Raw genomic sequence first — 21,224 nt, forward strand, 5'->3', positions numbered from 1 at the left:
GGCTCAGGTCGGATCCCAGCGTCCTGGGATCAAGTCCCACATCGGGCTCCATGCTCAGCAGGAAGCCTGCTTCTCCCTCTGCCTCTGCCTCTGCCTTTCTGTCTGCCTGTGCTCGCTTGCTCTCTCTCTCTCTGATAAATAAATAAAAAATCTTAAAAAAAAAAAAAGAGATGCAGGTTTATCAAAGAATGATTGATTTATAAATACCAAATTGCAAACAGTTTCAACCTTCAACAAATACTATACACAAAGGACTTCCTAGCTAAGATATTACTGAATAAGACATCTGTCTATGGTTTAGACAAGGAGAGGGTCTGCTTCAATTACAACGTCCACTGGTGGGATCGTGAAAACTCCATCTCTCTTCCAAAAGAAACTCCTCTGTGTTTTGGCCATTTCACTTTTTTCTTCCTGCACGTTTGACCCTGCAGTAGTGTAAACATAACTATACAAGTCCTATGTACATTTAACAAAGCTATAAAAGTTTGAGGCATTGCTTTTTTATATATTACAAGACCAACATTTAATTAGATGTGCAATACAGTACTAAGTAAATACTAAATATTAACTCTTTATCATGAAGTCCCTTTATAATGGAAAAAAGGGAAAATATTCACACACAAAAACTATAATATAGCGCATGTTCCATTCTCACTATATATAAGGAAACAAAGTAATAACTCATGTTATTTCTAATGTCATATTATCTTCATGCTTTTATCATTCCTCTTTGAACCATCTGTTTATAGTTCCAATGTAAAGACACTGAACCTATTTTCTGAAACTATATCTTACAAATAACTAATAAGTAATAGCTATCTGCTCCATTTCAAAAGAACTAGGAGGTATTTTGTCATTACCAACCACCTCTATTATGGCCAGTAGAGGCCTTAATTCTACAGTGTACTATACTCATCTATTAATTGCCAAACATGTATCAAGGACTGCTCTAGGCACTAGAGGTTAAAACAGATGAATGATATTTGATTATTCAAGGACTTCTGCAGCATATGAGGAGACAGACATGCTCATGGGTAATTCTAATACAAGGCTGACTATGTCCTCCGTGTCCATATGGGTGAGTGTTCACTTGAGATAAATCCACTCATTTTGGACAACACCTTTTGTAGCTGTTATTGGTCTATAAGATAATGAAACAGATTTCTACCCATTTTTTCATAGGCCGAGACATTTCAGAAATGAATATTCATTTACATTTTTAGTGATTCAAACTGAAGTATCTATTCTTTCTTTAGATTTTCTGAGCTTGTCTACAGCATTATATTATCAAGTATCCCACCACTCATCCCACTACTATAAGAAGGAAAAAATGAAATCATAACCACCTGACTTAACATTAAGTTTCCTGAAAAAGTCTCAAGACTCTTTATAGCATCACTGGGGTGCATGCTAAACTTTTTGCCATTATACTTTGAATACCTGAGGAAAATATGTAGACTGAGAAACGGAGAGTGGAAAAGATTGGGAGGAATTGAAGACTCCCCCACAGAGTTAGAAAATCTTGTTGTATTCCTGTTTCAGACACCAATTTGCTGTGTGATCTTGAATCCTTTGGCTTCTGTGCCTCTGTTGTAAAATAAGAAGGAGGGTGGCTCTTTAGCTTCTGAAATTCTGTGATTCCAAGGATCTTAATGGGAGAAAAGTAGGGCCCCTCCCATCACCCCAAAGCTATCTTCAATTTCTATGAGGAAAGTTGTGCCCCAAGTGGATGATGGAAGGTGACAGACTCTTAGGCCAGGAATAACTGACTTCTTGGTAATTTTCTTAAAGTACTTCTCAAGTGGGAAAAATAGAGGAAAAATAACTTCTGGATATTGGAAGCTCAATATTGTTAACAAATAACTATTCAATTGTATCTCTCAAAAGATGCCAGCAGAGTAGGAGTAGTAGTGCCCAGATGAAAGTCTCCCTTCTAATCCTTTATTGAGAAGCCTAGACATTAGGGTGTCCAATCTGGAATTGAAAGCCTCTAATGATGGTTGATTTTAGACCACAGTAACCACTTCTTCAATCAAACACTTATCTAGTTGTTCTGCAGATGTGGTTAACATCTACACTCAGTTGATTTTCTTTTTTAAGACTTTATTTATTTGACAGAGAGAGCACACAAGCAGGGGGAACAGCAGAGGGAGAGGGAAAAGCAGGCTCTCCGCTGAGCGGGAGCCCAATGCCAGGCTAAATCCCAGAATTCTGGGATCATGACCTGAGCCTAAGACAGATACTTAACTGACTGAGCCACCAAGGTGCCCTCCACTCAGTTGATACTAAGGAGATTCTCCTCAATAACATGGGTGGGCCTCATCTAATCAGTTGAAGGGCTTTAAGAGCAAAACTCCGGTTTTCTCTGAGAAAGAAGAAATTTTGCCTGTGCTCTGCAGCATTAGCTGCTAACCAAGAAGTTCCAGCTTGAGCCTGCCTTATGGATACCAGACTTGTCTAGCCAGACTCCACAACTGCAGAAGCCAATTCCTTGAAATCAGTCTCTCTCCCCTCTCTCTCTCTGTGTATATACACATATATACACAATATATAAAATATGTGCTACATAAATATCTTCTCTTTATGTGTAATATATATATATATATATAGTGTGTGTGTGTGTGTGTGTGTATATATATATATATATATATCTTATTTGTTCTACTTCTCTGGTAGAATTCTGATCCATAGACCTCTGGTAAATATACATACATACACACACAGATACAATACATTATATAACATATACATACATGTGTATATCCATATGTGTGTATATACATATGTATGTGTATTTGAACATATCTGAAAGTATATTACTCATGGAAACATTTTTCAGCCTTGATCTTGTGAGATAAAACTGTCAATGTAGAACAAAAGCTAGTATGTTTCAAGCTTATTTTACACAAACTGACTTATTTAATGCTCATTTCAACTCCAAAAATGGTATGTCTATCATCCTGTTTTATAATTAGGGAACCTAAGCCAGAAAGAAGTTAGGTGACTCACCAGGGCTAAATGACTGGTAAGAGGTAGAATCATGGTTCAAACTCAGGGAGTATGGCTACAGAACCAGAACTCTTGAGCACACTGCTATGCTGCTTCTTGGAACCAGTCCTGGAATTTTCCCAAAGATTAAAATGGCACTGTAGCATTAAGAAGTCTAGAATAGCCGATTTCAGATTTTGATTTGGTTGTTGGAACCAAATCCAGCTAGATCTCTTATCTCTCTAGTTAACACCAAACTTATCAAGCAGTGATCTGCAATCTCAGATAGGCACAAAAACAGAGGAGAATCCTCAGCCACTATGAGTGGGTACACTTCAAAAGCCATTGCTGATAAAAGCACATCTCTGTTTATCTACTCATGGTTTTTGTTAATATTAGCTACCAAGTCAAGAACAGCTGTGGTCTTTAGGGATGTGGATGTATTAGACTGGCCTGTGGAAAAACAATGTAATCACTGCTATATTTGAGGATGCTACCATTACTTAATAGGTTTTGGAATTTTTTATTTTCCACAACTTCCCCATAGAAGTTGAAGGAAGTTAACTCTCACAATTGAATTTAATTTTATGAAAAGTACAGCCAAAATGTCAGCTATGGTTGGGTTTCCTTGTCAATTAAAATCTAGATAAGATTGGTTGGCCCCAGTTTATATCTCATAAGCAATCCAATGTCCTCCTCTAAGACTTCCCAGACAGTTTTCTGTTCTTAGGATCACCTAAGTGTTGGAGCTCCAGTTTCTACTCAATTAGATTAGTGCACAGACTCTCACATCATTCTCCCATGCTATTTTGTTTCCTTAACACATCAACTCAAATAAGTATTTCAATCCTCTACCATAATTTTCATACAACCTGGTTTGCTACTTGTCCTCTCTGCCAAGAAAAACTGCCTATGACTTCTAAATGAGCAACAGATAATACTGAGATTACTGTGTGTTCTTTCAGTGAAGACCTAGGCACAGTCTACGGGACCCCATAGGGATTATGTGATTTTATCTAGGTGTGCACCTCTGATTATCTTTCTATCAACTAGGCTGTTTTACAACTCCCGGGGTTGTAAAAAACTGATAGTAATGCAAATGATTCTTGTCCAAAGCAGTGGGAGTGGACTGTGCCCACTGAAGATACAATTCATTTCTACTATATAGAAAACATCAATCCCAAACTAAGATGTTACTGCTCTGTAAGAAATTAACCAATTTTGCATCTATCAGCAAATTCATTTTGGCATTCCTGATTTCATATTTATCACTGTACTTCACATTCTCATTTGAACTGGTCTTAATATCATAGTTCCTGCATTAATTAATGAGTTGAATAAAATCCTTGACATATTGTTCATTTTATATTTGCATGAGAGTCATATTATTAACTTTTTGAAAATTACACTAGACCATTCTGACCATTTGGGAATTTACACTGAAGAAACATAAAAGATATTTAAATTGAGTATTAAGCATCCTCCTTAAAAACTTCTTTGGCTGTTTTCATCAATTCAGGTTCCACTTCCAACCATGCTGTTAGGCTCCAGGTCTTTTGTTTTTTTCTGCTTCCCTCCATCTCTACGCAAGTCACTGTCCTATAGGTACCCTGTTCCTCATTAGCAAAGAAACTTCAGGAATTATTCTCCAAAACAAAGATCTTTCCTTGATAAGAAGAATACTGGTACCAACTTTATCTTGGAAGATATACTAGTAAGGAAGCCTGGAGAAGATCAAAAAGGAAAATAAACCAGAACACCAATTTGTTTTTCATAGATGAAAAATCTGAGGCCCAGAAATAATTTGTTCACATATATTAATTCATTCATTATTAAAGAAAAGGTGTTTTTTCAAGGATCCTGGGACCATGACCTGAGCCAAAGGCAGATACTTAACGACTGAGCCACCCAGACACCCACTTCCAACCCTTTTCCTTGGCTTTATTTTTCCCCTTACCTTTCTATCATTACTGAATATACTATATGTTCCACTTTTTAATTTTAATGTTGAATTAATCCTTAACTTAATTCCTCCCTCTAGATATGCTCTCTAAAAAAATCAGGAATTTTTGTCCCTTTGTTTACTGCTATTTATCTCTATCAACTAAAACAATGCTTGGCACATAGTAGACCCTCAATAAATTTTTGGTGACAGGATGAATATTGCATTCAGCAACAGCAAAATGTAATTTTTTAAACAGACATAAAAATGATACAAAAATTGACTGTGGGCTAAGCCATAAAGCTTACCTCAAGAAATTTCAAAGATACCAAACACATCACACTTTCTGACTACAGAGGAATTAGGTTAGAAATATCCACTAAAAATTGACTAGAGATGGCCTACATCAATGTGTCATCAGGGAAATGCAAATTACAACAACTAAATATAACTAACCCTTTTCAAATGGCCACTACCCAGAACACTGACCACACCAAATGCTGCAAGGGGGTAAAGCAACAGGAACGCTCATTCACTGGTAGTGGAAGTGCAAAATAGTGGAGCCATTTTAGAAGACGGTTTGGCAGTTCCTTACAAAACTAAACATATTCTTAGTGTATGATCCAGCAATCACATTTCTTGGTATCTACTCAAAAGAGGTAAAAACTTAAATCCACACAAACACCTACACCTGATGTTTCTAGCAGCTTTCCACATAACTGCCAAAACTTAGAAGCAGCCTCTTAAGACGTCCTTCACTAGGCAAATGGGTAAATAAAACTGTGGTACATCCAGACAATGGAGTATTATTTCAAGCTAAAAAGAAATGAGCTATCAAGTTATAAAAAGACACGTATGGGCCATAAGTGCATATTATACATGAAAAAGTCAGTCTGAAAATGCTCCATACTATACGATTCCAATTTTATGACATTCCAGAAAAGGCAAAACCATGGAAAAAAGTAAAAACATCAGTAGTTGCCAGGAGTGGGAGGAAAGGGATAAATAGGGGGAGCACAGAGGATTTTTAGGGCACTGAAAATACTCCCTATGACACTATCATGACGGCTACATGTTGTTATCATTTGTCTAAACCGCCAGAAAATACAACACTAAGAGTAAACCCTAATGTAAACTAAGGACTTGGGTGATTACGACGTGTCGGTGTAGGGTTATCAGTTGTAACAAATGTACCACTTTGGTGAGTGATATATGGCCTCCTCCAGATATATGGAAGGGCAGAGGGTATAATAAAAATCTCTGTACTTGCCCTCAATTTTGCTATGAACCTAAAATCGTTCTTTAAAAAAAAAACTTTTTTACATTAATGTTTTTCACATTAAAGAAAAACACCACCACACAGAAACAGGAAGAACCTGGACCTTCCTCTTAGTGATGCAGCTGGCCCACCAAAGAATCCACAGTGAAAGAATCAGGTGAACTCTGACACCTCATCTTTCTCCCTCCGTGCTTCTTCCTCTACTGCCAGCAATCTCCAGTGACTGAACCCAAGAAGAAGCCAGTGGAAGCCAAGAAAAGCCACTGAAGTGGCCCAGAGAGGTCAGTTACCAGGATTCCCAGCTGGTGGGAAAAGTAGAAAGAAATCTAGAGGGATAATGGAAGACATACAATACAAAGTGGTGTCTACAAACAACAAAACTAAGTACACACAGCACTTAGTGATAAATAGTTGTGAAGATTCTCTTAAGATCAGGAACAAAACAAAAATGCCTGCTGTCATCACTTCCTTTCAAAGTATTCTTGAGACCTTCTCCAAGATACTACAATAAGGCAATGAAAATATATATATATATATATATATATATATATATATATATATATAAATCAGAAAGGAAGAAAAACACAATGTCATCATTTATAAGTCATATCACAGTTTCAATATAAAACTCAAATGATTTACAGGTAGACTATTAGACTAAAAAGAGAAGTTGTACTTATACGATAAATATTTTTAAATACATTGCATTTTTACATAACAAATGTAAAATAACAAACATATAACATACTAATAAATAAATTCAATAAGCTGAAAGATCTCTCTGGAGAAAATTATAAAACATATTAAGACCTAAATAAAATGGAAAGTTAGACCATTTTCCTGGTTAGGAAAACTTTCTGTCCTAGAAGGGTTGCTTCTTCCCGTATTGATCTAGAGATTCAAAGCAATTCTGATCAAAATCTCCACAAGTTATTTTGGGGAAATCATCAAAGTCATTCTAAAAATTTATACAGGAGACATGAGGACCAAGGTCAAGAAAACTGAAGAAAAACAGCAATCTGAAGAAACTGACCCTATCAGATATCAAGTCTTCTTACAAAGCTATGTAATTAAGACAGTACAGTATTGGTACAGAGACAGATAGACCAATGGACTAGAACAGAGTCTAGAAACAGACCCATACAGAATAATTCAGTTGGCACCGCTAAAGTAAAGAAAAGGCACTGCAGGAAAGAGTTCTGAAACAACTTAGTGTATCCACTAGGAAAAAAATGAAACTTGTCTCCTACTTTACACCATATACAAAATCAATTTCAGATTGGTTAAAGATTTATAAGGCATAGTATAAAACTTTCACAAGATTACATAAGAGAGTATCTTCATGACCTCAGGGTAAAAAGGGATTTCTGAAGCAAGGCCTAAAAATCAACAACCTTAGGGAGGATTTAAAAATTAAGAACTTCTGTTCATCAAATGACACCATTTAAAAGAGTGAAAAAATGAGCTACAAACTGATCAAGATATTTGCATTATGTCTAACTGATGATGAATTTGCATCCAAACTATTTAAAGTATACCTTATGAATCAATAAGAAAAACAGAAGCAGACCAACTGAAAAATAGTCAAAGGACTGAAAGAATAAATGAAGAAATGAAGAAGGAACCACAAAAGATCACTGGGAAAGGGTGTGACATCATCTCATACAATTGGATGTGTGGATACGTGGTGACACAATACTTCAACTCCTACACATGTATTCAAAGGCAGTGTGTTTCAAACTGCATGTTACGACATACTCAATTAAAAATGAAATAGAATCAAACAGAAAATATCAGAATGTTCTGCAATTAGTAAGGTAACTATTGTTCTGTGAAACTGTTTTCTTTTTTTTTTTTTTAAGATTTTATTTATTTATTTGACAGAGAGAGATCACAAGTAGGCAGAGAGGCAGGCAGAGAGAGAGGAGGAAGCAGGCTCCCTGCTGAGCAGAGCGCCCGATGCGGGACTCGATCCCAGGACCCTGAGATCATGACCTGAGCTGAAGGCAGTGGCTTAACCCACTGAGCCACCCAGGCGCCCCGAAACTGTTTCCTTTATACCTCATGTATGTGTGCTAACTGAACTGTGAAGGAAAGTACATTTTTTTCCTGCACATCTCAGGTCAAAGTTTGAAGGCCACTGTCTATAGAAAGTCATACATATGTGTGCTAGAAGGAGAAAAATGTTTATGACAGCACTACTACATTCGGTTAATACTCATGACCACTAAAATGGATAAATAAAATATGGTATGTTCATTTCATGCGCGCATTGGTAAAAACGAACAGTCTACTACAAACATAAACATGGATGACTCTCAAAAACAATGATGATCAAAAACAGCAAGTCCCAGGGGCTCCTGGGTGGCTCAGTGAGTTAAAGCCTCTGCCTTCGGCTTTAAATCTTTAAATCTTTAAAAAAACAAAACCGAAAACAACAACAACAACAAAAAACAGCAAGTCCCAGAAACCTACAGACCACATGATACCACTTGTATGCGATTCAAATAAGGAAAGAGTAAATATACTGCTTAGGAGCACACACTTAGGGACTCCTGTAGCAAAATCAGGTGGCTAAACTATTAAGAAAATGACAGGCATTATAAAGACAAAATTTAATACAGTGGTTAGTGGGGGTGGGGTGGGGAAGGAGGAGATGCAATCAATGATAAGCACTAGGCCTTCTAAAGTGCTAATCAAATTCTGTTTCCTAACCTCAGTGGTGAGGATGTAAGTATTTTTACCATGATTCTTCACTTAGTACACATATGGTATATCCAGCTATACACACCAGCAACTGTACCTGCCACACTGGTGTAGTAACATATATGTCACAATTAAAATCTGAAAATTTATAATAAATGCCAATCAGTTATTTTATTTAATTCTATACCTCACTCTAATAAAAGTTTAATATTAGAAGAAGGCACAGAACTATGGCTGATGCATAGAAGGTTTACATGAATATATGATTTATTTTCAAAATCTTTTAAAACTTAACACAAAGAGATAATCAGTACCACTAAAACAGTCAAATCTTTGCTGCCTCTATCAGGCAACTAGGGTCTCTAAAAGCTCAATAATGAGCCCATGCCAAGCTTACCTCAGTATTTAATAAATGCCAAGCCACTGGAATCCAGGTTCACCATGCCTCTCAAATTTGTTCTAAAATTTGATACTTGGAGGGGTGCCTGGGTGGCTCAGTCAGTTAAGCAGCTGCCTTCAGCTCAGGTCATGATCCCAGGGTCCTGGGCTTGAGCCCCACGCTGGGGATCCTGCTTCTCCCTCTCCCTCTGCAGCTCCCCTAGCTTGTGCGCGCGCTCTCTCTCTCTCTGTGTGTGTGTGTCAAATAAATAAAATCTTTTTAAAAAATTAAATTTGATACTTGAAGACTAAAAAAAAAAAAAAATCAGTTGAATGAATAATCAGCGGGAAAAAAAATGGAGGTGAGGAACAACCTCAATACAGGACTGCCTTCGTAAATAGTTATGTGCAGAATTTGCAATATTGTGCAACCAGGTAGTATGGCTTGGCATGAAAGGATGTTAAGATAAGTTGCAGAGCAGCTTTTATGTTCTAATACTGTTTGTATACAGATATATCAACTGTTAAATAAAGAAAATGATAAGAATTAATCCATTTCCTAAATATGAGATAACACAAAAATCAAATGGTGACAGAAGACCAGTAATAATCATGACCAACTTGCAAGGTACTTTCTGACCATTAAAGAGCTGGTACTAGTCTGTGAAGAAACAGTTGTTTGTTTTGCCAAGCTTGCAAATGTTGACCCACATATTTTTCAAAAATAGCAATAGAGACACTGCCTACCACCTTGGCATTCCTTATTGGTGGATAATGCATTGTCCCTCCCTCTTGCCTTCACACACAGTGGATGCCCTTTCCACATTATTATGCTGACACCTGAATGAACTCTGATTTGACTGGTTTGCTCCAAAGTACCTCTGGTGAGGTTATAGTCCTGAGAATATCAATGAAAAAAGTTTTAACTGCCCCCTCACCACGTGTGCTTTCAATTTAGCTCACACTGGTTATAATAATTTATTTGAAAGTAAAATGTAACATGGTAAAATTATTAAAGCCTTTTCTCTCCTTCGTTATGCATTCAGCTTTAGGAATCAAAAGCTACCTTATCAGATAGACTCAAGTCTATGGATAGGCAATAAAGTTGCAGCCTAAGAAAAAAATGAAAAAAAAAAAAATTCCTGTAAGTAAAGTATTTGACAACTAGTCTGAAAAGCCATAGAAGTCAAGATTATGTTTGGGATTAGGTTATCTATCCCTAAATCTCAGACTGCTCCCCTGTAAATAAACATAGGAGGACAGAAAGTTTAAACAATAATTCTAAATCCCATTGGCTTGTTTCTGAATCTAAAACACCACATTCTAAGGACTTGTGAAAAAAGTCACCCTGCAAAGGCATTCTAACTTCAGGGCAGAGGAAAACCGGAAACACGGCCGTGAACTGCAGTTGCCATAAATAGCCCCACTGAGCCACTTCCTATTATTTCTCCTTGCTCTCCCCATTATCCAATATTGTTTCTTCCCAGCTATTTCTTCTCTAAGGTGGATAAATAAGCACAGCTCAGAAAATACCTGAGTAATGGAGCTAATCTATTCAAATCTATTTCTTGTGCTATGGGGCTTTCCACCGAAGCTTTGAATAATAAGCAGCCTTATGGGCATTTCTCCCAGAGTCACCAAACCTCCAATTTCCCTGCATTCTATTCACGCCTTGCAGTCTCCACGAGTTACTTCTCCAGTTACTTTTCTAGATACTTCTCTAGTTACTTCTCTAGATACCTCCCCATTAGGGAGGTACTAATTTCATGTGCATAATGTCTACAGTGCTACTAGCTCACACCTTATTGGGGGCAGGGGGGCAAAATTATTCCAGTGGGGATAAAGAAACTGAAGCGGAATAGAGTATTGATGACTTATCCAGACTGCAAGGCAGGGGGTGGCTCATTTGGTTGAGCATTCGACTCTTGGTTTTGGCCTAGGTCATGACCTCAGGGTTGTGAGATCAACCCCTCGTTGGGTTCTGGGCTCCCGGCTCAGCATGGAGTCAGCTTGAGATTCTCTCTTCCTCTCCCTGGGCCCCTCCCCCTGCTCACATGCACTTTCTCTCTCTCTAAAATAAAATAAATAAAATCTTAAAAAAAAGAAAAAAAAAAAAAGACTGCAAGGCTGGATAACAACATGGAGTCATCACTCATTGCCTCTTTTCCTCGGCAAGGAGCTGGAGCATAGGTAATACCCATCTTGGTGACGATGGCTGGCATCTGTAGTAACAGGTGCATTAAAGACTGAGGGGATAAGATCAGCAAACAGTTCTCTCTTACTCAATCCCACAGGCTGGACTAAACATGTGATGCAAAGTCAAAATGTTTTGAGAATATTAAAAAATATCTACCTCTGTCTATGAATCCACTAATAAGATATATTTCTGATCGTAATGACATCATGATCAAACTGCATTTCACTGATCTGTGATGAAGGTATCGCAAGAAGATCTCAAATTTCTCTAGTTTTGTATTCCCGTTTATTTTGTCAGCTGCATTCATCTTTATCTGCAATTTTCTGATAATAAAAAGAACAGGAGAGCTGGTTTGATTGACAGCTATCTGTGGTGCAGGATTTCCTCTTGACTGTTAAGTATGCACCTTACTCTTTATAATGCATCTCTAGGCAGCAGTCAGAAAGCCAGAAGATAATGTTCATCATCAGTGAACTTGATGGAAGCTTTAGCAGGACGATACACAGTAAAAGAGTCATAAATAGTGAACCTAACTTTTTAACTGGGAAAATTTGAAATGTAATGTAGTTTACTACACAGCTTACATTCAGGTACTTGGTAGAAAATAATCTAAGGGTACAAAGCAAAGTGGATGCATGTTTAATATCTGCAAGTTTGTTTTAACCTTGCATAAATCAATTGCTTTCAAACATGTTATTTATGGGAGTGCCTGGGTGGCTCAGTCATTAAGCTTCTGTCTGCAGCTCGGGTCACGATCCCAGCATCCTGGGATTGTCATACAGGGCACCCTGCTCCATCGGAAGCTCGCTTCTCCCTCCCCCACACCTCCAGCTTGTGTTCCCTCTCTCATTGTTCTCTATTAAATAACTAAAACAAACCAAAGAAACAAAAAAACAACCCACATGTTATTTATGGAAATGAGGCACAAAGAAGCCACTTTGTTTTCTGTTTTTCCAAAAACTCACTTTGCTATCATGTAACTACTCCCCTTTTAATTATGTGGTGAGTTCACTGAATTGTCCAAAAGAGTAAGCTTCATTGTTGTATTGAGTTGAAAAGTCTGATTTTAAATATGCCCATTGGAAACACTTTTTGGTAGTTCAAAGTATTACGGAATATTGATAATTATGTCTTTTAATCTTTGCTTCTCATACTGAACAGGTATTATATGCACTTTTTTGGGTTAAAACTAGGGAAATTCGGACAGATTAAGTCAGTAATGGTATCCATAAAGTAAATCAGTATTTCTCTTAATCAATTTAAACCATTATTTTCAAATTTTTTAGAAGGAATACGTATATGTATGTCTATATATATAGCTACACACACATTTATACTTTTTTTCTTCTTAAATAAACAACTTTTCTCACATTATCATAAATGTCTTTGCAAAATAGGTTCAACTCTCAAGACTTCAAGACTCTATTTAATTACTTCGTTCAATATTTACTAATCTACCCCAATATGCATCTGTAGCTCACTGAATGCCCATGATGTGCTACAGGAAATGACACAGGACTTTTGCCTGTGTTTATGTTTCCTACATGTGAATTACTCAAAGCCTATTTCTATTAACTGCAATAAGTACAACTGCTTAAGGACACAAGTGCATCTTATTTCCTTTCAATATTAAAAAACTGTTTTGACTTTCTCAGAACTCCTTAATTTATTTGGCTGGCACCAGTCACTGAGCTTTTATTATCGTCTTTTTCTTTCAATAAAATGAAATTCATTTAATTTTAACTTTTCTTTACTTTGGTATTGTCCATCATTGTTTTTTGTAGTAATATGCCCTCTCCACATAAAATGATCATGAAAGTGGCTTTCTCATAACCTTGTATGTAAATTTCCCCAACATTTTTGCTAGTGGTGACACTTTACCACTCTGGCTAATCCAGAGTCTGAGTATTTCTCAGAAATACTGCTCTGTAGCCTTCTTCTTCCTCTGAAGTTCATTTATTGTGTTTTCACAAATTTTTCTGGTAGTGTGATCTTGTCTGAGCACCAATATTGGACCACATGCTTCTTAAAAGCCCTAATGGCCGGGCGCCTGGGTGGCTCAGTCAGTTAAGAGTCTGCCTTCAGCTCAGGTCAAAATCCCAGGGTTCTGGGATGGAGCCACACATTGGGCTCCTTGCTCAGCAGGACATCTACCTCTCCCTCTCACTCTACCCCTCCCCCTGCCCATGCTCACTCTCTCACGTGTGCGCTCTCTCTCTAATAAATAAATAAAATCTTTAAAAAAAAAAAAAAAAGAAAGTCTTAATGGTCACATTCATCTCCATGTTCCCTATGGTATCTAGAATCCAGATTTACACTTAGAATGAGCTCTGTGGATCCTAGATGAATCTAGCCAAGTTCTCATTTTTGAGAGGAAAAAAATAGTCCCACAATTTTAGTTAAATGTCTTATGAAGGAAAACTCATGGGGGTAATCTGTCCTGGTTCCTCTGTTAACCAATGAAATTAGGTTTCAGATTATAATGATGGCCACAGATGAATGCTGTTACTAATACTCGCAATATCCAAAACTGTTCTATGTATGACACATTTTTTGAATAAACTTGAAAATAAACTTGAAAAAGTATCAGCAGATGGTGTGGAGCTCTGGTAGTTGCTAAATTCTTAATTTTTTACTGTGAAAAAAATCCAAATTTACAGAAAAACTGTATAAATAACACAATGAACTTTTCTATAAATTTTAAAGTTCTAGAAATCTTGCAATAGAGTCAGCCATTTCTAACATTTTGTCACATTTGCTTTGTCTGTGTCTGTGTGTGCACTTTATATACACAGACATATATTACTTTTGTTGAATCATTTGAAAGTAAACTTCAGCTCTGAGATCCTTTACTCCTAAATAGTTTGACCTGTATCTCCTAAGAACAGAGATGATTTCTTACATAATCGTGGAGAAAAATCTAATTCAGGAAACTTAACATTACTGTAAGACTATTAGTGGTGAATATATAATACAAACTCAAATTTCATCAATTGTCCCAATAACCTAAAGAGGTATAGGGTTTTTTTTTTTTTCCTTTTAGATTCAGGATCCAAGACCACACATTGCATTTAGTTATGTGTTGGTTTAGTTGCCTTTGGTAGGAAGCAGTGCCTCTGCCTTTTTTTTTCTTTCATAACATGGATTTTTAAGAGTATAGGCCAATTCAATTTGGAATTGTCTGACTGTTTACTCCTGATTGAATTCAGATCAGGCAGGTTGGCTGAACGTCTACCTAAGTTCCACTGGATCCTTCTAAGATAATCCCATTAGGAGGCACATGGTGTCAGTTTATCCCATTACTGAAGATGCTAACTTGCATCATTGGTTAAGATGGTGTCTGCCAGTTCCTGGTACTGGTTTTTATTTACACTTTGAAATCAGTTAGCAGAACTTCAGACTAAGCCTCCTCCATGCTTAAACAGAGATTAGTCTGTTTGACCCAATTTGCTATTTTCTAGAACATACTCTTCAATTCACTTCAGTCTATCATCACCCCATACTCCCCCAAAACTTCCCTGTCCTATGCCAGCAGTGACTGTCCTGTTGCTGTATTTTTCCCCCAATCCTTCTCACCAGCTTTCAGCAGCATTCCACACGGCTGACCATTCCACTCTTCTAGAAACACCTCCTCCTTTGATGGCTCCTGCTTTTATCTGTCTCCTCTGAAGGCTCTGTTTCCTCTACGCAGTCATTAAGCACTGAAATTCCCCAAGACTCATCACAAAGCCTGTATGCCTCTCACTCTATAATCTCTATACAAACTCATACATGCACATGGCTTCCAGTACCAACTAAATATAGGTAACTTCCGAATTTATATCTCCAACTTCAAACCATTCCTTGAGCTTAAATCCCAAGTAACAACTGCCTCCTTCATAAGCTCTACTTGGAAAAAAACACAAAGCTACCTCAAACTCAAAATACTTGAAGTCAAACTCTAAAACCTCCCATTTCCTCTGCTCTTCTTTGTATCAATGAAGGACATAAAAAAGGAAAACCCATGATTCTTAATACTTTTTTTTTTAATCACCTCTCCCCCAAATCAAATTCACTAACAAATCGTTTTGATTTAACAGGCAAATCGATCTACTTCTCCCTAAAGCCACAGCTACCACTTTAATCCTTAGTGAAAGACATCAGGAATGTCTTAGACTCCCTGCATTCACTCTTGCCCCTGTACCCCATATCCCATTGTCTAAAATGGGGCCAGAATTCTCTTTTCAATTAGTATCTCTCTCTCTCTCTCTCTCTCTCTCTCTCTCATTCTGCCTCTGTCCTTTCATACTCATTCTTGCATGCAGATGTACACATATTCACAAAGACATACTCATTCTGCACTTAAAACCTCTGATGTCCTTCACTGACTTGAGATAAAGATCTACATCCTTTCCTTAGCATTATTTAAAAGATTTGCCAAAAGTAACACCTACCTACCTTCCAACTTTACTATAAGCACCTGTAGGCCTCATTCTTTATATTAGTCAAATAAACCTGCTCTCATTTTCAGAAAGGTGACATTTTTGTTCCTTACCCAGAAAATTAACACACGCTCTTTCCCTGGCCTAGTTAATTTCTTTCCATGACTCAGAACTTAGTTCAAATATCACTTCCTCCCTGAAACCTTGACTCATCAGACTACATCTATGTACTCACTGCACCAGATATCTTTTTATTACAGTTAATTACATCTTTATTTATGTGATGATCTGAGCGTCTAACTTTTAGACTCTAAGTTCCATGGAGACAAGGGTCTTTTCCTTTTGGCTCATCATTTAACCCCAGCACTTTGCTCAGTGCCTGCCATATGGTGGGTGTTCATATGAGACAAATGTACATGTATTTATATGTGCATATGTACATATATTTATTTTATTCATTTCCTTATCAAACACTTCTGTTGTATTTACTACATGCCAGGTGCCATTCTAAGTATTTTTAAAATGTTAAATTACGTAATACATATGTTTTATTAACTCCCTTTTCAAGTGCTTCCAGCTGCTTGTTTTAGACTGCACTGTAATTGACAGTACTTCAAATTTATGATATGAAGCACACATTTTAAATGGACAGAGTATTTTTCTGGGCCTTATAAAAGTGTACTTTTAAGAGGCTTTCTTGTGAACTCCACATGCTATCCTAAAATATATCTCCCAATACCCAAATCATAGTGTGGACAGAGATGACATAGCTCTGTGAAATTAATCTTGATGGGAACTTGTTTGTGAAATGTTCCTGTTTAGGTAACATCTGAGAATACTGGGAGAAGTATGCTTTCAATTATTTCACATATTCATTAAGTGAATAATTATTAGATAATAGAGGAGTAAATGGAAAGACCTTCAGTACTTCTTATAAATTTAGAGACCCATGTGGTAAATCACAGACCAGAGCTGGGTTCAACAAAGCATCATCCAGCCACCAGAGGGAACTTGGAAGATTTCTAAAATTATTAACTTGAGTTTCTTGAAGAATTATAAAGTTAATCCAATATCCTCATCTCCCCCTCTTAAAAAAAGTCTGAAGACTCAACTTTCTGAAGATTTTTACTCCTCAAATATTATCACATACTCATTATTCCCTCCTCTCAACTCTGCCATGTCCTCTTGTTTCCTGGGATATGCACCACGCTGGACACTGTCAAGTGTCTCAACTCTCATTGTATGCTTTTTGTTTTGTTTTTAAGAATCATATGTCTTTTCCATACTTCTCCTACTTTCCAATTATTTTAATGGTGGAATGAGGAAAAATTTGGATACTCACATGGTAATGTTTTTATACTTATGCGGCATCTCAAAGTATAACATTCACAAGAATCATCTGGAGAGCTAGTTAAAACAAATGCCTGAGCTCCACCAGTAGAAGTTATCATTCAGTAGGTGTGGAGTCAGGTCTATAAAACTGCATTTCTTTTATAGTTCATGTGTTCTTGAAGAAATCTTTGCTTAACCCAATGTCACAATGATTATTCTATGTTTATTGATATTTTCTTTGAGAAGTGTGATAGTTTTGACCCTCACTTCAAGCTGCATTTCAAGTTGATTTGGGGTATGGTATTAAGTGAGAATATGAGTTCGTTTTTTCCCCCATATGCATATCCACTGGTTTCAGCACCATTAAATTACTATAGCATACCTTGTGAAAAACCAACTGATCATGTATGTATGGATATATCTCTGGATTCTCCATTTGCTCCATATAGGGTTGAATACGGTAGGTTTAAAGTAAGCCTTCAAAAATCAGGCACTCAGTCCTCTAAATGTTTGTCTGTTTTGTTTTGTTGTGTTTTGTTTTTTTAAATTGGTTTGGCTATTCTGGGTTCCTGGAATTTCCATATAGATTTTAGAATAAACTTGCCAGGATATTGATTGGTATTGCATTGATCCAATATGAGGAGAACTGCAGTACTGGAACTTCCAATTTACACATGGTAAATATCTCCCTTTGTTTAGGTCTTCTTTAATTCCCTTCAGTAAAGTTTTGTACCTTTTAGTATCTAGTTTTTACACATTTATTCTCTATAGTTATACAGCCACTCAAGTTTTCTATTTCTTCTTAGGTTCATTTGGAAACTGCTGTCTTTTTAAGGAATTTTTCCAACTCAAAGAGACTTTGCCTTTATAAAAAGCTCCCAGATATTGATATGGTACTATACAAGGATAGCACTTTGATACCATTATACTATATCACTACAAACTGTCAGGGGCATAACAGATTTCTGTTAGGTACTTACTCTTTTATTTGCTATAATTTACAAGAGAAAACCTCTCAGGATATAAATCTCAGGAAACAGAGTGACATCAAATTTTTAAGTATTATCCCAAATAGACATTTAAGTCACAATATGTTCAAGTTTTAGAATGGAAGTCATATTACAGTCCAACTGTCAGTAATAGTCGTGAGTGACTTTAAGCATCTATTCTTGTCCAGCTTAAACAATATATAAACAGGATCACTTTCTTATACTCAGAGGATCTTGTCTCAGGGTAGAAATAAGACCACAGGCCATAAAAGAAACTATTTTTGAGTAAACTATTTTGAGTAAACTATTTTTGAGTAAATGTAAACATCTGAGTAAATGTTGCTCTGTTTTTGCCTATCCCAGAAAAACGCAGCAAGTGGTTTCTAAGAAATACCAAATTACCACAGGCTGACATATATATGACTGAAAAATATAACAAGTTAAATCAAAGGTTAATGGGTGATTAATGGCTAAATATTAGCCTAATGGGAATTTCCTTGCATGAGAGATCTGTTTTGAGTCCTTGGTAGGTTGTATTTCATATAACTCTGATTCTGCTACTATTTTACCTAATTTCCTGAGAGAAAATGTATGGATTTCTATTATCATACCATAAAGGTATTGGGTTTGTGGCTTGAACCAAGTAGTTGGATTGGTACCACTTTAAGAACCATGGCTTGCTCAATGTAAACTAGACATGATTTTCTTGAACAGTGACAACTTAACAAGTACAGGCAAGATCTCAGGTCAACTAATCACATGCTGGTAAGACATCTTCTCTCGTATTTCTCTACATTCCCCCCTCTCCTGATGCTTCCTGAGTCTTTGTCAAAAAGGAGTAAGGACTGGCAAAAGAAATGCAGAACAGTGTTAGAGTGATGTTGATATGGCAGGAAGCGAAGCACAATTATGGAGGAAGAAAATACTGACCTTGATTAGTTTCAGAAATAAGGAATTCCTACAGAATTTAGGGATTGACACTGAGGCAATATGGCAGACCCTGGGCATCCTGACAGGCCATAAACAGGTGTGTAGTAACTAAAATTAGCTTGAGAGGTTTATATCACTTTATTTTGGTCAAATAGACCTCAGAAAACTCAACTCTGCTGTAATGGCCAATGAATAATAAAAGATAAGTATAAGGGGCTACAGGGGCAACTTATAAATTATCGCTGAATGACCAAACACCAGTGACCACCAGTATATTCAAAGCAAATACTAAGAAGAAAAATACTAGAGATCCAAGGTAAGGTAAATGAAGAAAGCATTTTGTGCATATCTCTCTCGGGATACTTATTACTTTGTTTCAGAGTCACTTTTTGACAGGTTAGTTTCCTAAGTAAGACTACAAACTTCTTGAGATCTAGAAACTTACTCTAAACATCTTTGTTTCTGTAGCATTTGATGCAAAGTCTGGGGCTTTAACAGGCACTCCATGGATGGTTAATAATGAATGAGTGAACAATCATATGAAAAGATGCTCAGTATCAGAAGTCAAAGGCAAACTCAAGCCATGTTAAGATATCACTATATACCCATTAGCATGGTTACTAACACAAAAATAGAAAACTAATGTTGGGAAGAATGTGGAGAAATTGGAACCCTTGTTCACTGTTGGTGGGAATGGAAAAAGGTACAGCTACAATGGAGAACAGTATGGTGGTTCCTCAAAAAACTAAAACTATAACTACCATATGATTCATCAATTCCACTTCTCAGGTATATACCCAAAAGAACTGAAAGCATAAGCTCAGGGAAGTATCTGCATAACCATGTTCAAAGCAGCATTATCTACAATGGCCAAGAGATGGAAGCAACCCAAGCTCTACTGGGAGATGAACAGATAAACAAAATGTAGTATATACATATAATGGCACATTTTTTGGCCTTAAAAAGTAAGGAAAATCTGACATGTGTTACAACCCGGATGAACCTTGAGGACACTATGCTCTGTGAAATAAACCAATCACAGAGGCAAATATTGTAAGTTTCCACCCACACAAAGCATCTAGAGTAGTCATATTCATAGAAACATAAAGTAAAAAGCTGGTTGCCAGAAGTGTGGGGAGGGGGACGTGGGAGTCATTGTTTATTCAGTATACAGTTTCAGTTCTGCAAGACAAAAATGTCCTGAAGATAGTTGCTCAAGAATGTGACTATGCTTAAATGTACTGTCTGTACATTTAAAAATTATTAAGATGGTAAATTTGATGTTATATAGCTTTCATTACAATAAAAAATTTTTAATGAATGAATGAGTAAATGAATGCAGGCTAAATGAATTAATGAATAAATAATAAACACTGATAAGAGTAAAGAGAAAATCTAGTTATAGATGATATAAATGATTTATGATATTTTTAGGATATATCATATTTTAATTGTTGGTTAAAAAAATAGTTAAGTCTACAGTGCTATCCTGCATAACATTTGCAGATATGGGAATGGTTAGATACTTGGTATTTGGTAATTGTTAGACTTATCACAATATAGTATTGTGTTTGGGACTCTGTTGTTTCAAGAACTGTGAAAAAAAGCAAAATATTTTCAAAACACTCAACAATAGGAAGACAAAAAAAAAAACAGAAAACATGTAAAGAATTAGTTATTTCAAGGAAGAGGAAGCCAAGAGTTTTCTGATACTTCACATTCAGGCTGGATTAGTATAGCAGACTTCACAGATGAAACTGGCTTAAACTGCAGTAAGAGAGATCTAAGAGGATCCACAAAAGAAACCAATGATCATTTTAGATTTTTCTAATAAAATTAAAGAGTAGAACTCAGAAGGTCTCACTTGGAATTTTAAGAGAAATATAACTTCAAGGAAATAAGGAAAATTATCTAAAATTTGGATATAAAACAAAGCATAGTGCCTGTTCTTGCAATGTAACAGGAAGTACAGTGTTAACAGACCTACTCAAGGATTACTTCAATTTCTAGGAGAAATGTACCTGTTTGTTTGGCATCAGTGCCTAGTCTCTGTGAAATTAGA

At 36.5% G+C, this 21,224-nt stretch overlaps 1 protein-coding gene across 1 annotated transcript in view; it reads right to left on the minus strand.

Moving 5' to 3' along the window:
• Positions 1–21,224, minus strand: part of ABCA12 (ATP binding cassette subfamily A member 12) — a 283,550-nt gene that overhangs the window by 219,591 nt on the left and 42,735 nt on the right. The gene's annotated exons all lie outside the window — the stretch shown is intronic.

The sequence above is a fragment of the Mustela erminea genome, chromosome 8 (genome assembly GCF_009829155.1).
Source record: "Mustela erminea isolate mMusErm1 chromosome 8, mMusErm1.Pri, whole genome shotgun sequence".
Taxonomy (NCBI): Eukaryota; Metazoa; Chordata; class Mammalia; order Carnivora; family Mustelidae; genus Mustela; species Mustela erminea.